At 41.4% G+C, this 14,928-nt stretch overlaps 15 non-coding genes across 15 annotated transcripts; all 15 read right to left on the bottom strand.

Moving 5' to 3' along the window:
• Nucleotides 1-327: 327 nt before the first annotated feature.
• Nucleotides 328-416, bottom strand: trnay-gua (transfer RNA tyrosine (anticodon GUA)). The gene is given in 2 exon segments: nt 328-363; nt 380-416. It is a non-coding gene; the product is annotated as a tRNA-Tyr (tRNA).
• A 602-nt stretch (nt 417-1,018) lies between these two features.
• Nucleotides 1,019-1,107, bottom strand: trnay-gua (transfer RNA tyrosine (anticodon GUA)). The gene is given in 2 exon segments: nt 1,019-1,054; nt 1,071-1,107. It is a non-coding gene; the product is annotated as a tRNA-Tyr (tRNA).
• A 594-nt stretch (nt 1,108-1,701) lies between these two features.
• Nucleotides 1,702-1,790, bottom strand: trnay-gua (transfer RNA tyrosine (anticodon GUA)). The gene is given in 2 exon segments: nt 1,702-1,737; nt 1,754-1,790. It is a non-coding gene; the product is annotated as a tRNA-Tyr (tRNA).
• A 603-nt stretch (nt 1,791-2,393) lies between these two features.
• On the bottom strand, nt 2,394-2,482 carry trnay-gua (transfer RNA tyrosine (anticodon GUA)). Its single transcript is given in 2 exon segments — nt 2,394-2,429; nt 2,446-2,482. It is a non-coding gene; the product is annotated as a tRNA-Tyr (tRNA).
• Nucleotides 2,483-3,079: 597 nt separating this feature from the next.
• Nucleotides 3,080-3,168, bottom strand: trnay-gua (transfer RNA tyrosine (anticodon GUA)). Its single transcript is given in 2 exon segments — nt 3,080-3,115; nt 3,132-3,168. It is a non-coding gene; the product is annotated as a tRNA-Tyr (tRNA).
• Nucleotides 3,169-4,454: 1,286 nt separating this feature from the next.
• trnay-gua (transfer RNA tyrosine (anticodon GUA)) lies at nt 4,455-4,543 on the bottom strand. Its single transcript is given in 2 exon segments — nt 4,455-4,490; nt 4,507-4,543. It is a non-coding gene; the product is annotated as a tRNA-Tyr (tRNA).
• Nucleotides 4,544-5,830: 1,287 nt separating this feature from the next.
• Nucleotides 5,831-5,919, bottom strand: trnay-gua (transfer RNA tyrosine (anticodon GUA)). Its single transcript is given in 2 exon segments — nt 5,831-5,866; nt 5,883-5,919. It is a non-coding gene; the product is annotated as a tRNA-Tyr (tRNA).
• Nucleotides 5,920-6,343: 424 nt separating this feature from the next.
• On the bottom strand, nt 6,344-6,415 carry trnah-gug (transfer RNA histidin (anticodon GUG)). Its single transcript has one exon. It is a non-coding gene; the product is annotated as a tRNA-His (tRNA).
• Nucleotides 6,416-9,102: 2,687 nt separating this feature from the next.
• On the bottom strand, nt 9,103-9,174 carry trnah-gug (transfer RNA histidin (anticodon GUG)). The gene has a single exon. It is a non-coding gene; the product is annotated as a tRNA-His (tRNA).
• A 795-nt stretch (nt 9,175-9,969) lies between these two features.
• trnay-gua (transfer RNA tyrosine (anticodon GUA)) lies at nt 9,970-10,058 on the bottom strand. Its single transcript is given in 2 exon segments — nt 9,970-10,005; nt 10,022-10,058. It is a non-coding gene; the product is annotated as a tRNA-Tyr (tRNA).
• A 1,102-nt stretch (nt 10,059-11,160) lies between these two features.
• Nucleotides 11,161-11,232, bottom strand: trnah-gug (transfer RNA histidin (anticodon GUG)). The gene has a single exon. It is a non-coding gene; the product is annotated as a tRNA-His (tRNA).
• Nucleotides 11,233-11,852: 620 nt separating this feature from the next.
• trnah-gug (transfer RNA histidin (anticodon GUG)) lies at nt 11,853-11,924 on the bottom strand. Its single transcript has one exon. It is a non-coding gene; the product is annotated as a tRNA-His (tRNA).
• A 613-nt stretch (nt 11,925-12,537) lies between these two features.
• On the bottom strand, nt 12,538-12,609 carry trnah-gug (transfer RNA histidin (anticodon GUG)). The gene has a single exon. It is a non-coding gene; the product is annotated as a tRNA-His (tRNA).
• Nucleotides 12,610-13,404: 795 nt separating this feature from the next.
• Nucleotides 13,405-13,493, bottom strand: trnay-gua (transfer RNA tyrosine (anticodon GUA)). Its single transcript is given in 2 exon segments — nt 13,405-13,440; nt 13,457-13,493. It is a non-coding gene; the product is annotated as a tRNA-Tyr (tRNA).
• Nucleotides 13,494-13,914: 421 nt separating this feature from the next.
• trnah-gug (transfer RNA histidin (anticodon GUG)) lies at nt 13,915-13,986 on the bottom strand. Its single transcript has one exon. It is a non-coding gene; the product is annotated as a tRNA-His (tRNA).
• Nucleotides 13,987-14,928: the final 942 nt, after the last annotated feature.

Raw genomic sequence — 14,928 nt, forward strand, 5'->3', positions numbered from 1 at the left:
TTCAGTAGTTGCTAAACAACTCTATTCCAACAGCTTGTTCCTGTTTTATGACTTCTTTTGAGCTTTTGCATAGCTGTCTTTGTTTTTCTTGTCATCTTAGCAAAGTTTCCTCTGAAAGAAATGACATTTAAGACGGAATGTAAAGGAACATTTACCGTGACCCAGAATCGAACCGGGGTTGCTGCGGCCACAACGCTGAGTACTAACCACAATTCGATCACGGCACGTTTCCTCAGCTCCATCTGTGATGATCAGCTGCAACCACACAATTGTAAAGATATCGACTTGAAAAGTGCGAGAGCTCATCAAAAAACTACATCAACATTTTCCTTCGAGCCGGATTTGAACCAGCGACCTAAGGATGTCTTTTGAGCTGCCTCTACAGTCCTCCGCTCAACCAACTGAGCTATCGAAGGGTGGTCAATGCTGGAAGCAATTAGTACTTTGTGCATTGTGTTTTTTAGTGCAACGTTTAATTTTTTTCTATTTGATCTTGTTCCAAACATAGATGCCTAAGTATTTTGGGTGAACGTTCAAAGTACATTTCCCCATCTCTACACACAAGAGGATCTCATCTTCTGACTAGAAATATGGCCAACCTTTCTATTGTTGCTGTCAACTCACTGGGCATTGGAGTTGTTTTTTCCCCCAAAAGAAGTTAGACAAATCACCAATTACTTGAGGTTTCAGTAGTTGCTAAAAAACTCTATTCCAACAGCTTGTTCCTGTTTTATGACTTCTTTTGAGCTTTTGCATAGCTGTCTTTGTTTTTCTTGTCATCTTAGCAAAGTTTCCTCTGAAAGAAACAACATTTAAGACGGAATGTAAAGGAACATTTGCCGCGACCCGGATTCGAACCGGGGTTGCTGAGGCCACAGCGCATAGTACAAACACTATAAGATCACAGCACGTTTCCTCAGCTCCATCTGTAAGCTGTGGTGATCATCTGTGACCACACCATTGTAAAGATGTCGACTTGAAAAGTGCGAGAGTTCATGAAGAAGCTTTATCAACATTTTCCTTCGAGCCAGATTTGAACCAGCGACCTAAGGATGTCTTTTGAGCTGCCTCTACAGTCCTCCGCTCTACCAACTGAGCTATCGAAGGGTGGGCAATGCTGGAAGCAATTAGTACTTTGTGCATTGTGTTTTTTAGTGCAACGTTTAATTTTTTTCTATTTGATCTTGTTCCAAACATAGATGCCTAAGTATTTTGGGTGAACGTTCAAAGTACATTTCCCCATCTCTACACACAAGAGGATCTCATCTTCTGACTAGAAATATGGCCAACCTTTCTATTGTTGCTGTCAACTCACTGGGCATTGGAGTTGTTTTTTCCCCCAAAAGAAGTTAGATAAATGACCAACTACTTGAGGTTTCAGTAGTTGCTAAACAACTCTATTCCAACAGCTTGTTCCTGTTTTATGACTTCTTTTGAGCTTTTGCATAGCTGTCTTTGTTTTTCTTGTCATCTTAGCAGTTTCCTCTGAAAGAAACGACATTTAAGACGGAATGTAAAGGAACATTTACCGTGACCCAGAATCGAACCGGGGTTGCTGCGGCCACAACGCTGAGTACTAACCACAATTCGATCACGGCACGTTTCCTCAGCTCCATCTGTGATGATCAGCTGCAACCACACAATTGTAAAGATATCGACTTGAAAAGTGCGAGAGCTCATCAAAAAACTACATCAACATTTTCCTTCGAGCCGGATTTGAACCAGCGACCTAAGGATGTCTTTTGAGTTGCCTCTACAGTCCTCCGCTCAACCAACTGAGCTATCGAAGGGTGGTCAATGCTGGAAGCAATTAGTACTTTGTGCATTGTGTTTTTTAGTGCAACGTTTAATTTCTTTCTATTTGATCTTGTTCCAAACATAGATGCCTAAGTATTTTGGGTGAACGTTCAAAGTACATTTCCCCATCTCTACACACAAGAGGATCTCATCTTCTGACTAGAAATATGGCCAACCTTTCTATTGTTGCTGTCAACTCACTGGGCATTGGAGTTGTTTTTTCCCCCAAAAGAAGTTAGACAAATCACCAATTACTTGAGGTTTCAGTAGTTGCTAAAAAACTCTATTCCAACAGCTTGTTCCTGTTTTATGACTTCTTTTGAGCTTTTGCATAGCTGTCTTTGTTTTTCTTGTCATCTTAGCAAAGTTTCCTCTGAAAGAAACAACATTTAAGACGGAATGTAAAGGAACATTTGCCGCGACTCGGATTCGATCCGGGGTTGCTGAGGCCACAACGCATAGTACAAACCACTATACGATCACGGCACGTTTCCTCAGCTCCATCTGTAAGCTGTGGTGATCATCTGTGACCACACCATTGTAAAGATGTCGACTTGAAAAGTGCGAGAGCTCATGAAGAAGCTTTATCAACATTTTCCTTCGAGCCAGATTTGAACCAGCGACCTAAGGATGTCTTTTGAGCTGCCTCTACAGTCCTCCGCTCTACCAACTGAGCTATCGAAGGGTGGTCAATGCTGGAAGCAATTAGTACTTTGTGCATTGTGTTTTTTTAGTGCAACGTTTAATTTTTTTCTATTTGATCTTGTTCCAAACATAGATGCCTAAGTATTTTGGGTGAACATTCAAAGTACATTTCCCCATCTCTACACACAAGAGGATCTCATCTTCTGACTAGAAATATGGCCAACCTTTCTATTGTTGCTGTCAACTCACTGGGCATTGGAGTTGTTTTTTCCCCCAAAAGAAGTTAGATAAATGACCAACTACTTGAGGTTTCAGTAGTTGCTAAACAACTCTATTCCAACAGCTTGTTCCTGTTTTATGACTTCTTTTGAGCTTTTGCATAGCTGTCTTTGTTTTTCTTGTCATCTTAGCAAAGTTTCCTCTGAAAGAAACGACATTTAAGACGGAATGTAAAGGAACATTTACCGTGACCCAGAATCGAACCGGGGTTGCTGCGGCCACAACGCTGAGTACTAACCACTATTCGATCACGGCACGTTTCCTCAGCTCCATCTGTGATGATCAGCTTCAACCACACAATTGTAAAGATATCGACTTGAAAAGTGCGAGAGCTCATCAAAAAACTACATCAACATTTTCCTTCGAGCCGGATTTGAACCAGCGACCTAAGGATGTCTTTTGAGCTGCCTCTACAGTCCTCCGCTTTACCAACTGAGCTACCGAAGGGTGGTCAATGCTGGAAGCAATTAGTACTTTGTGCATTGTGTTTTTTAGTGCAACGTTTAATTTTTTTCTATTTGATCTTGTTCCAAACATAGATGCCTAAGTATTTTGGGTGAACGTTCAAAGTACATTTCCCCATCTCTACACACAAGAGGATCTCATCTTCTGACTAGAAATATGGCCAACCTTTCTATTGTTGCTGTCAACTCACTGGGCATTGGAGTTGTTTTTTCCCCCAAAAGAAGTTAGACAAATCACCAATTACTTGAGGTTTCAGTAGTTGCTAAAAAACTCTATTCCAACAGCTTGTTCCTGTTTTATGACTTCTTTTGAGCTTTTGCATAGCTGTCTTTGTTTTTCTTGTCATCTTAGCAAAGTTTCCTCTGAAAGAAACAACATTTAAGACGGAATGTAAAGGAACATTTGCCGTGACCCAGATTCGAACCGGGGTTGCTGCGGCCACAACGGAGAGTACTAACCACTATACGATCACGGCACGTTTCCTCAGCTCCATCTGTAAGCTGTGGTGATCATCTGTGACCACACCATTGTAAAGAAGTCGACTTGAAAAGTGCGAGAGCTCATGAAGAAGCTTTATCAACATTTTCATTCAAGCCAGATTTGAACCAGCGACCTAAGGATGTCTTTTGAGTTGCCTCTACAGTCCTCCGCTCCACCAACTGAGCTATAGAAGGGTGGTCAATGCTGGAAGCAATTAGTACTTTGTGCATTGTGTTTTTTAGTGCAACGTTTAATTTTTTTCTATTTGATCTTGTTCCAAACATAGATGCCTAAGTATTTTGGGTGAACGTTCAAAGTACATTTCCCCATCTCTACACACAAGAGGATCTCATCTTCTGACTAGAAATATGGCCAACCTTTCTATTGTTGCTGTCAACTCACTGGGCATTGGAGTTGTTTTTCCCCCAAAAGAAGTTAGATAAATGACCAACTACTTGAGGTTTCAGTAGTTGCTAAACAACTCTATTCCATTAGCTTGTTCCTGTTTTATGACTTCTTTTGAGCTTTTGCATAGCTGTCTTGTTTTTCTTGTCATCTTCGCAAAGTTTCCTCTGAAAGAAACGACATTTAAGACAGAATGTAAAGGAACATTTACCGTGACTCAGAATCGAACCGGGGTTGCTGCGGCCACAACGCTGAGTACTAACCACAATTCGATCACGGCACGTTTCCTCAGCTCCATCTGTGATGATCAGCTGCAACCACACAATTGTAAAGATATCGACTTGAAAAGTGCGAGAGCTCATCAAAAAACTACATCAACATTTTCCTTCGAGCCGGATTTGAACCAGCGACCTAAGGATGTCTTTTGAGCAGCCTCTACAGTCCTCCGCTCAACCAACTGAGCTATCGAAGGGTGGTCAATGCTGGAAGCAATTAGTACTTTGTGCATTGTGTTTTTTAGTGCAACGTTTAATTTTTTTCTATTTGATCTTGTTCCAAACATAGATGCCTAAGTATTTTGGGTGAACGTTCAAAGTACATTTCCCCATCTCTACACACAAGAGGATCTCATCTTCTGACTAGAAATATGGCCAACCTTTCTATTGTTGCTGTCAACTCACTGGGCATTGGAGTTGTTTTTTCCCCCAAAAGAAGTTAGACAAATCACCAATTACTTGAGGTTTCAGTAGTTGCTAAACAACTCTATTCCAACAGCTTGTTCCTGTTTTATGACTTCTTTTGAGCTTTTGCATAGCTGTCTTTGTTTTTCTTGTCATCTTAGCAAAGTTTCCTCTGAAAGATACGACATTTAAGACGGAATGTAAAGGAACATTTGCCGTGACCCGGATTCGTACCGGGGTTGCTGCGGCCACAACGCAGGGTACTAACCACTATACGATCACGGCACGTTTCCTCAGCTCCATCTGTAAGCTGTGGTGATCAGCTGCAACCACACCATTGTAAAGATGTCGACTTGAAAAGTGCTAGAGCTCATGAAGAAGCTTTATCAACATTTTCCTTCAAGCCAGATTTGAACCAGCGACCTAAGGATGTCTTTTGAGCTGCCTCTACAGTCCTCCGCTCTACCAACTGAGCTATCGAAGGGTGGTCAATGCTGGAAGCAATTAGTACTTTGTGCATTGTGTTTTTTAGTGCAACGTTTAATTTTTTTCTATTTGATCTTGTTCCAAACATAGATGCCTAAGTATTTTGGGTGAACGTTCAAAGTACATTTCCCCATCTCTACACACAAGAGGATCTCATCTTCTGACTAGAAATATGGCCAACCTTTCTATTGTTGCTGTCAACTCACTGGGCATTGGAGTTGTTTTTTCCCCCAAAAGAAGTTAGACAAATGACCAACTACTTGAGGTTTCAGTAGTTGCTAAACAACTCTATTCCAACAGCTTGTTCCTGTTTTATGACTTCTTTTGAGCTTTTGCATAGCTGTCTTTGTTTTTCTTGTCATCTTAGCAAAGTTTCCTCTGAAAGAAACGACATTTAAGACGGAATGTAAAGGAACATTTACCGTGACCCAGAATCGAACCAGGGTTGCTGCGGCTACAACGCTGAGTACTAACCACTATACGATCACGGCACGTTTCCTCAGCTCCATCTGTGATATCAGCTGCAACCACACAATTGTAAAGATATAGACTTGAAAAGTGCGAGAGCTCATCAAAAAACTACATCAACATTTTCCTTCGAGCCGGATTTGAACCAGCGACCTAAGGATGTCTTTTGAGCTGCCTCTACAGTCCTCCGCTCTACCAACTGAGCTATCGAAGGGTGGTGCATGCTGGAAGCAATTAGTACTTTGTGCATTGTGTTTTTTAGTGCAACGTTTAATTTTTTTCTATTTGATCTTGTTCCAAACATAGATGCCTAAGTATTTTGGGTGAACGTTCAAAGTACATTTCCCCATCTCTACACACAAGAGGATCTCATCTTCTGACTAGAAATATGGCCAACCTTTCTATTGTTGCTGTCAACTCACTGGGCATTGGAGTTGTTTTTTCCCCCAAAAGAAGTTAGACAAATCACCAATTACTTGAGGTTTCAGTAGTTGCTAAACAACTCTATTCCAACAGCTTGTTCCTGTTTTATGACTTCTTTTGAGCTTTTGCATAGATGTCTTTGTTTTTTTTTTTGTCATCTTAGCAAAGTTTCTTCGGAAAGAAACGTTATTTAAGACAGACTGTAAAGGAACATTTGCCGTGACCCGGATTCGAACCGGGGTTGCTGCGGCCACAACGCAGAGTACTAACCACTATACGATCACGGCAGGTTTCCTCAGCTCCATCTGTAAGCTGTGGTGATCAGCTGTGACCACACCATTGTAAAGATGTCGACTTGAAAAGTTCGAGAGCTCATGAAGAAGCTTTATCAACATTTTCCTTTGAGCCGGATTTGAACCAGCGACCTAAGGATGTCTTTTGAGCTGCCTCTACAGTCCTCCGCCCTACCAACTGAGCTATCGATGGGTGGGCAATGTCAGAAGCACTTAGTACTTTGCGCATTGTAATCTTGAGTGCAACGTTTAATTTTTTCTATTTGATCTTGTTCCAAACATAGATGCCTAAGTATTTTGGGTGAACGTTCAAAGTACATTTCCCCATCTCTACACACAAGAGGATCTCATCTTCTGACTAGAAATATGGCCAACCTTTCTATTGTTGCTGTCAACTCACTGGGCATTGGAGTTATTTTTTCCCCCAAAAGAAGTTAGACAAATCACCAATTACTTGAGGTTTCAGTAGTTGCTAAACAACTCTATTCCAACAGCTTGTTCCTGTTTTATGACTTCTTTTGAGCTTTTGCATAGCTGTCTTTGTTTTTCTTGTCATCTTAGCAAAGTTTCCTCGGAAAGAAACGTAATTTAAGACGGAATGTAAAGGAACATTTGCCGTGACCTGGATTCAAACCGGGGTTGCTGCGGCCACAACGCAGAGTACTAACCACTATACGATCACGGCACGTTTCCTCAGCTCCATCTGTAAGCTGTGGTGATCAGCTGTGACCACACATTGTAAAGATGTCGACTTGAAAAGTTCGAGAGCTCATGAAGAAGCTTTATCAACATTTTCCTTCAGGCCGGATTTGGTCCAGCGACCTAAGGATGTCTTTTGAGCTGCCTCTACAGTCCTCCGCTCTACCAACTGAGCTATCGAAGGGTGATCAATGCTGGAAGCAATTAGTACTTTGTGCATTGTGTTTTTTAGTGCAACGTTTAATTTTTTTCTATTTGATCTTGTTCCAAACATAGATGCCTAAGTATTTTGGGTGAACGTTCAAAGTACATTTCCCCATCTCTACACACAAGAGGATCTCATCTTCTGACTAGAAATATGGCCAACCTTTCTATTGTTGCTGTCAACTCACTGGGCATTGGAGTTATTTTTTCCCCCAAAAGAAGTTAGACAAATCACCAATTACTTGAGGTTTCAGTAGTTGCTAAACAACTCTATTCCAACAGCTTGTTCCTGTTTTATGACTTCTTTTGAGCTTTTGCATAGCTGTCTTTGTTTTTCTTGTCATCTTAGCAAAGTTTCCTCGGAAAGAAACGTAATTTAAGACGGAATGTAAAGGAACATTTGCCGTGACCTGGATTCAAACCGGGGTTGCTGCGGCCACAACGCAGAGTACTAACCACTATACGATCACGGCACGTTTCCTCAGCTCCATCTGTAAGCTGTGGTGATCAGCTGTGACCACACATTGTAAAGATGTCGACTTGAAAAGTTCGAGAGCTCATGAAGAAGCTTTATCAACATTTTCCTTCAGGCCGGATTTGGTCCAGCGACCTAAGGATGTCTTTTGAGCTGCCTCTACAGTCCTCCGCTCTACCAACTGAGCTATCGAAGGGTGATCAATGCTGGAAGCAATTAGTACTTTGTGCATTGTGTTTTTTAGTGCAACGTTTAATTTTTTTCTATTTGATCTTGTTCCAAACATAGATGCCTAAGTATTTTGGGTGAACGTTCAAAGTACATTTCCCCATCTCTACACACAAGAGGATCTCATCTTCTGACTAGAAATATGGCCAACCTTTCTATTGTTGCTGTCAACTCACTGGGCATTGGAGTTTTTTTTTCCCCCAAAAGAAGTTAGATAAATGACCAACTACTTGAGGTTTCAGTAGTTGCTAAACAACTCTATTCCAACAGCTTGTTCCTGTTTTATGACTTCTTTTGAGCTTTTGCATAGCTGTCTTTGTTTTTCTTGTCATCTTAGCAAAGTTTCCTCTGAAAGAAACGACATTTAAGACGGAATGTAAAGGAACATTTACCGTGACCCAGAATCGAACCGGGGTTGCTGCGGCCACAACGCTGAGTACTAACCACTATACGATCACGGCACGTTTCCTCAGCTCCATCTGTGATGATCAGCTGCAACCACACAATTGTAAAGATATCGACTTGAAAAGTGCGAGAGCTCATCAAAAAACTACATCAACATTTTCCTTCGAGCCAGATTTGAACCAGCGACCTAAGGATGTCTTTTGAGCTGTCTCTACAGACCTCCGCTCTACCAACTGAGCTATCGAAGGGTGGTCAATGCTGGAAGCAATTAGTACTTTGTGCATTGTGTTTTTTAGTGCAACGTTTAATTTTTTTCTATTTGATCTTGTTCCAAACATAGATGCCTAAGTATTTTGGGTGAACGTTCAAAGTACATTTCCCCATCTCTACACACAAGAGGATCTCATCTTCTGACTAGAAATATGGCCAACCTTTCTATTGTTGCTGTCAACTCACTGGGCATTGGAGTTGTTTTTCCCCCCAAAAGAAGTTAGACAAATCACCAATTACTTGAGGTTTCAGTAGTTGCTAAACAACTCTATTCCAACAGCTTGTTCCTGTTTTATGACTTCTTTTGAGCTTTTGCATAGCTGTCTGTGTTTTTTTTTGTCATCTTAGCAAAGTTTCTTTGGAAAGAAACGTTATTTAAGACAGACTGTAAAGGAACATTTGCCGTGACCCGGATTCGAACCGGGGTTGCTGCGGCCACAACGCAGAGTACTAACCACTATACGATCACGGCACGTTTCCTCAGCTCCATCTGTAAGCTGTGGTGATCAGCTGTGACCACACCATTGTAAAGATGTCGACTTGAAAAGTGCTAGAGCTCATGAAGAAGCTTTATCAACATTTTCCTTTGAGCCAGATTTGAACCAGCGACCTAAGGATGTCTTTTGAGCTGCCTCTACAGTCCTCCGCTCTACCAACTGAGCTATCGAAGGGTGGTCAATGCTGGAAGCAATTAGTACTTTGTGCATTGTGTTTTTTAGTGCAACGTTTAATTTTTTTCTATTTGATCTTGTTCCAAACATAGATGCCTAAGTATTTTGGGTGAACGTTCAAAGTACATTTCCCCATCTCTACACACAAGAGGATCTCATCTTCTGACTAGAAATATGGCCAACCTTTCTATTGTTGCTGTCAACTCACTGGGCATTGGAGTTGTTTTTTCCCCCAAAAGAAGTTAGACAAATGACCAACTACTTGAGGTTTCAGTAGTTGCTAAACAACTCTATTCCAACAGCTTGTTCCTGTTTTATGACTTCTTTTGAGCTTTTGCATAGCTGTCTTTGTTTTTCTTGTCATCTTAGCAAAGTTTCCTCTGAAAGAAACGACATTTAAGACGGAATGTAAAGGAACATTTACCGTGACCCAGAATCGAACCGGGGTTGCTGCGGCCACAACGCTGAGTACTAACCACTATACGATCACGGCACGTTTCCTCAGCTCCATCTGTGATGATCAGCTGCAACCACACAATTGTAAAGATATCGACTTGAAAAGTGCGAGAGCTCATCAAATAACTACATCAACATTTTCCTTCGAGCCGGATTTGAACCAGCGACCTAAGGATGTCTTTTGAGCTGCCTCTACAGTCCTCCGCTCTACCAACTGAGCTATCGAAGGTTGGTCAATGCTGGAAGCAATTAGTACTTTGTGCATTGTGTTTTTTAGTGCAACGTTTAATTTTTTTCTATTTGATCTTGTTCCAAACATAGATGCCTAAGTATTTTGGGTGAACGTTCAAAGTACATTTCCCCATCTCTACACACAAGAGGATCTCATCTTCTGACTAGAAATATGGCCAACCTTTCTATTGTTGCTGTCAACTCACTGGGCATTGGAGTTATTTTTTCCCCCAAAAGAAGTTAGACAAATCACCAATTACTTGAGGTTTCAGTAGTTGCTAAACAACTCTATTCCAACAGCTTGTTCCTGTTTTATGACTTCTTTTGAGCTTTTGCATAGCTGTCTTTGTTTTTCTTGTCATCTTAGCAAAGTTTCCTCTGAAAGAAACGACATTTAAGACGGAATGTAAAGGAACATTTACCGTGACCCAGAATCGAACCGGGGTTGCTGCGGCCACAACGCTGAGTACTAACCACTATACGATCACAGCACGTTTCCTCAGCTCCATCTGTGATGATCAGCTGCAACCACACAATTGTAAAGATATCGACTTGAAAAGTGCGAGAGCTCATCAAAAAACTACATCAACATTTTCCTTCGAGCCAGATTTGAACCAGCGACCTAAGGATGTCTTTTGAGCTGCCTCTACAGTCCGCTCTACCAACTGAGCTATCGAAGGGTGGTCAATGCTGGAAGCAATTAGTACTTTGTGCATTGTGTTTTTTAGTGCAACGTTTAATTTTTTTCTATTTGATCTTGTTCCAAACATAGATGCCTAAGTATTTTGGGTGAACGTTCAAAGTACATTTCCCCATCTCTACACACAAGAGGATCTCATCTTCTGACTAGAAATATGGCCAACCTTTCTATTGTTGCTGTCAACTCACTGGGCATTGGAGTTGTTTTTCCCCCCAAAAGAAGTTAGACAAATTACCAATTACTTGAGGTTTCAGTAGTTGCTAAACAACTCTATTCCAACAGCTTGTTCCTGTTTATGATTTCTTTTGAGCTTTTGCATAGCTGTCTGTGTTTTTTTTGTCATCTTAGCAAAGTTTCTTCGGAAAGAAACGTTATTTAAGACAGACTGTAAAGGAACATTTGCCGTGACCCGGATTCGAACCGGGGTTGCTGCGGCCACAACGCAGAGTACTAACCACTATACGATCACGGCACGTTTCCTCAGCTCCATCTGTAAGCTGTGGTGATCAGCTGTGACCACACCATTGTAAAGATGTCGACTTGAAAAGTTCGAGAGCTCATGAAGAAGCTTTATCAACATTTTCCTTCAGGCCGGATTTGATCCAGCAACCTAAGGATGTCTTTTTGAGCTGCCTCTACAGTCCTCCACTCTACCAACTGAGCTATCGATGGGTGGGCAATGTCAGAAGCACTTAGTACTTTGCGCATTGTGATCTTGAGTGCAACGTTTAATTTTTTCTATTTGATCTTGTTCCAAACATAGATGCCTAAGTATTTTGGGTGAACGTTCAAAGTACATTTCCCCATCTCTACACACAAGAGGATCTCATCTTCTGACTAGAAATATGGCCAACCTTTCTATTGTTGCTGTCAACTCACTGGGCATTGGAGTTATTTTTTCCCCCAAAAGAAGTTAGACAAATCACCAATTACTTGAGGTTTCAGTAGTTGCTAAACAACTCTATTCCAACAGCTTGTTCTTGTTTTATGACTTCTTTTGAGCTTTTGCATAGCTGTCTTTGTTTTTCTTGTCATCTTAGCAAAGTTTCCTCGGAAAAAAACGACATTTAAGACGGAATGTAAAGGAACATTTGCCGTGACCCGGATTCAAACCGGGGTTGCTGCGGCCACAACGCAGAGTACTAACCACTATACGATCACGGCACGTTTCCTCAGCTCCATCTGTAAGCTGTGGTGATCAGCTGTGACCACACCATTGTAAAGATGTCGACTTGAAAATCATGAAGAAGCTTTATCAACATTTTCCTTCGAGCCAGATTTGAACCAGCAACCTAAGGATGTCTTTTGAGCTGCCTCTACAGTCCTCCGCTCTACCAACTGAGCTATCGAAGGGTGGTGCATGCTGGAAGCAATTAGTACTTTGTGCATTGTGTTTTTTAGTGCAACGTTTAATTTTTTTCTATTTGATCTTGTTCCAAACATAGATGCCTAAGTATTTTGGGTGAACGTTCAAAGTACATTTCCCCATCTCTACACACAAGAGGATCACATCTTCTGACTAGAAATATGGCCAACCTTTCTATTGTTGCTGTCAACTCACTGGGCATTGGAGTTGTTTTTTCCCCCAAAAGAAGTTAGACAAATCACCAATTACTTGAGGTTTCAGTAGTTGCTAAACAACTCTATTCCAACAGCTTGTTTCTGTTTTATGACTTCTTTTGAGCTTTTGCATAGCTGTCTGTGTTTTTTTTTTTGTCATCTTAGCAAAGTTTCTTCGGAAAGAAACGTTATTTAAGACAGACTGTAAAGGAACATTTGCCGTGACCCGGATTCGAACCGGGGTTGCTGCAGCCACAACGCAGAGTACTAACCACTATACAATCACGGCACGTTTCCTCAGCTCCATCTGTAAGCTGTGGTGATCAGCTGTGACCACACCATTGTAAAGATGTCGACTTGAAAAGTTCGAGAGCTCATGAAGAAGCTTTATCAACATTTTCCTTCAGGCCGGATTTGTCCAGCGACCTAAGGATGTCTTTTTGAGCTGCCTCTACAGTCCTCCGCTCTACCAACTGAGCTATCGAAGGGTGGTCAATGCTGGAAGCAATTAGTACTTTGTGCATTGTGTTTTTCAGTGCAACGTTTAATTTTTTTCTATTTGATCTTGTTCCAAACATAGATGCCTAAGTATTTTGGGTGAACGTTCAAAGTACATTTCCCCATCTCTACACACAAGAGGATCTCATCTTCTGACTAGAAATATGGCCAACCTTTCTATTGTTGCTGTCAACTCACTGGGCATTGGAGTTGTTTTTTCCCCCAAAAGAAGTTAGATAAATGACCAACTACTTGAGGTTTCAGTAGTTGCTAAACAACTCTATTCCAACAGCTTGTTCCTGTTTTATGACTTCTTTTGAGCTTTTGCATAGCTGTCTTTGTTTTTCTTGTCATCTTAGCAAAGTTTCCTCTGAAAGAAACGACATTTAAGACGGAATGTAAAGGAACATTTACCGTGACCCAGAATCGAACCAGGGTTGCTGCGGCCACAACGCTGAGTACTAACCACTATTCGATCACGGCACGTTTCCTCAGCTCCATCTGTGATGATCAGCTGCAACCACACAATTGTAAAGATATCGACTTGAAAAGTGCGAGAGCTCATCTAAAAACTACATCAACATTTTCCTTCGAGCCGGATTTGAACCAGCGACCTAAGGATGTCTTTTGAGCTGCCTCTACAGTCCTCCGCTCAACCAACTGAGCTATCGAAGGGTGGTCAATGCTGGAAGCAATTAGTACTTTGTGCATTGTGTTTTTTAGTGCAACGTTTAATTTTTTTCTATTTGATCTTGTTCCAAACATAGATGCCTAAGAATTTTGGGTGAACGTTCAAAGTACATTTCCCCATCTCTACACACAAGAGGATCTCATCTTCTGACTAGAATTATGGCCAACCTTTCTATTGTTGCTGTCAACTCACTGGGCATTGGAGTTGTTTTTTCCCCCAAAAGAAGTTAGACAAATCACCAATTACTTGAGGTTTCAGTAGTTGCTAAACAACTCTATTCCAACAGCTTGTTCCTGTTTTATGACTTCTTTTGAGCTTTTGCATAGCTGTCTTTGTTTTTCTTGTCATCTTAGCAAAGTTTCCTCTGAAAGAAACGACATTTAAGACGGAATGTAAAGGAACATTTGCCGTGACCCGGATTCGAACCGGGGTTGCTGCGGCCACAACGCAGAGTACTAACCACTATACGATCACGGCACGTTTCCTCAGCTCCATCTGTAAGCTGTGGTGATCAGCTGTGACCACACCATTGTAAAGATGTCGACTTGAAAAGTGCTAGAGCTCATGAAGAAGCTTTATCAACATTTTCATTCGAGCCAGATTTGAACCAGCGACCTAAGGATGTCTTTTGAGTTGCCTCTACAGTCCTCCGCTCTACCAACTGAGCTATCGAAGGGTGGTCAATGCTGGAAGCAATTAGTACTTTGTGCATTGTGTTTTTTAGTGCAACGTTTAATTTTTTTCTATTTGATCTTGTTCCAAACATAGATGCCTAAGTATTTTGGGTGAACGTTCAAAGTACATTTCCCCATCTCTACACACAAGAGGATCTCATCTTCTGACTAGAAATATGGCCAACCATTCTATTGTTGCTGTCAACTCACTGGGCATTGGAGTTATTTTTTTCCCCCAAAAGAAGTTAGATAAATGACCAACTACTTGAGGTTTCAGTAGTTGCTAAACAACTCTATTCCATTAGATTGTTCCTGTTTTATGACTTCTTTTGAGCTTTTGCATAGCTGTCTTGTTTTTCTTGTCATCTTCGCAAAGTTTCCTCTGAAAGAAACGACATTTAAGACGGAATGTAAAGGAACATTTACCGTGACCCAGAATCGAACCGGGGTTGCTGCGGCCACAACGCTGAGTACTTACCACAATTGGATCACGGCACATTTCCTCAGCTCCATCTGTGATGATCAGCTGCAACCACACAATTGTAAAGATATCGACTTGAAAAGTGCGAGAGCTCATCAAAAAACTACATCAACATTTTCCTTCGAGCCGGATTTGAACCAGCAACCTAAGGATGTCTTTTGAGCTGCCTCTACAGTCCTCCGCTCAACCAACTGAGCTATCGAAGAGTGGTCAATGCTGGAAGCAATTAGTACTTTGTGCATTGTGTTTTTTAGTGCAACGTTT

The sequence above is a fragment of the Nothobranchius furzeri genome, chromosome 10 (genome assembly GCF_043380555.1).
Source record: "Nothobranchius furzeri strain GRZ-AD chromosome 10, NfurGRZ-RIMD1, whole genome shotgun sequence".
NCBI classification, from domain to species: Eukaryota; Metazoa; Chordata; class Actinopteri; order Cyprinodontiformes; family Nothobranchiidae; genus Nothobranchius; species Nothobranchius furzeri.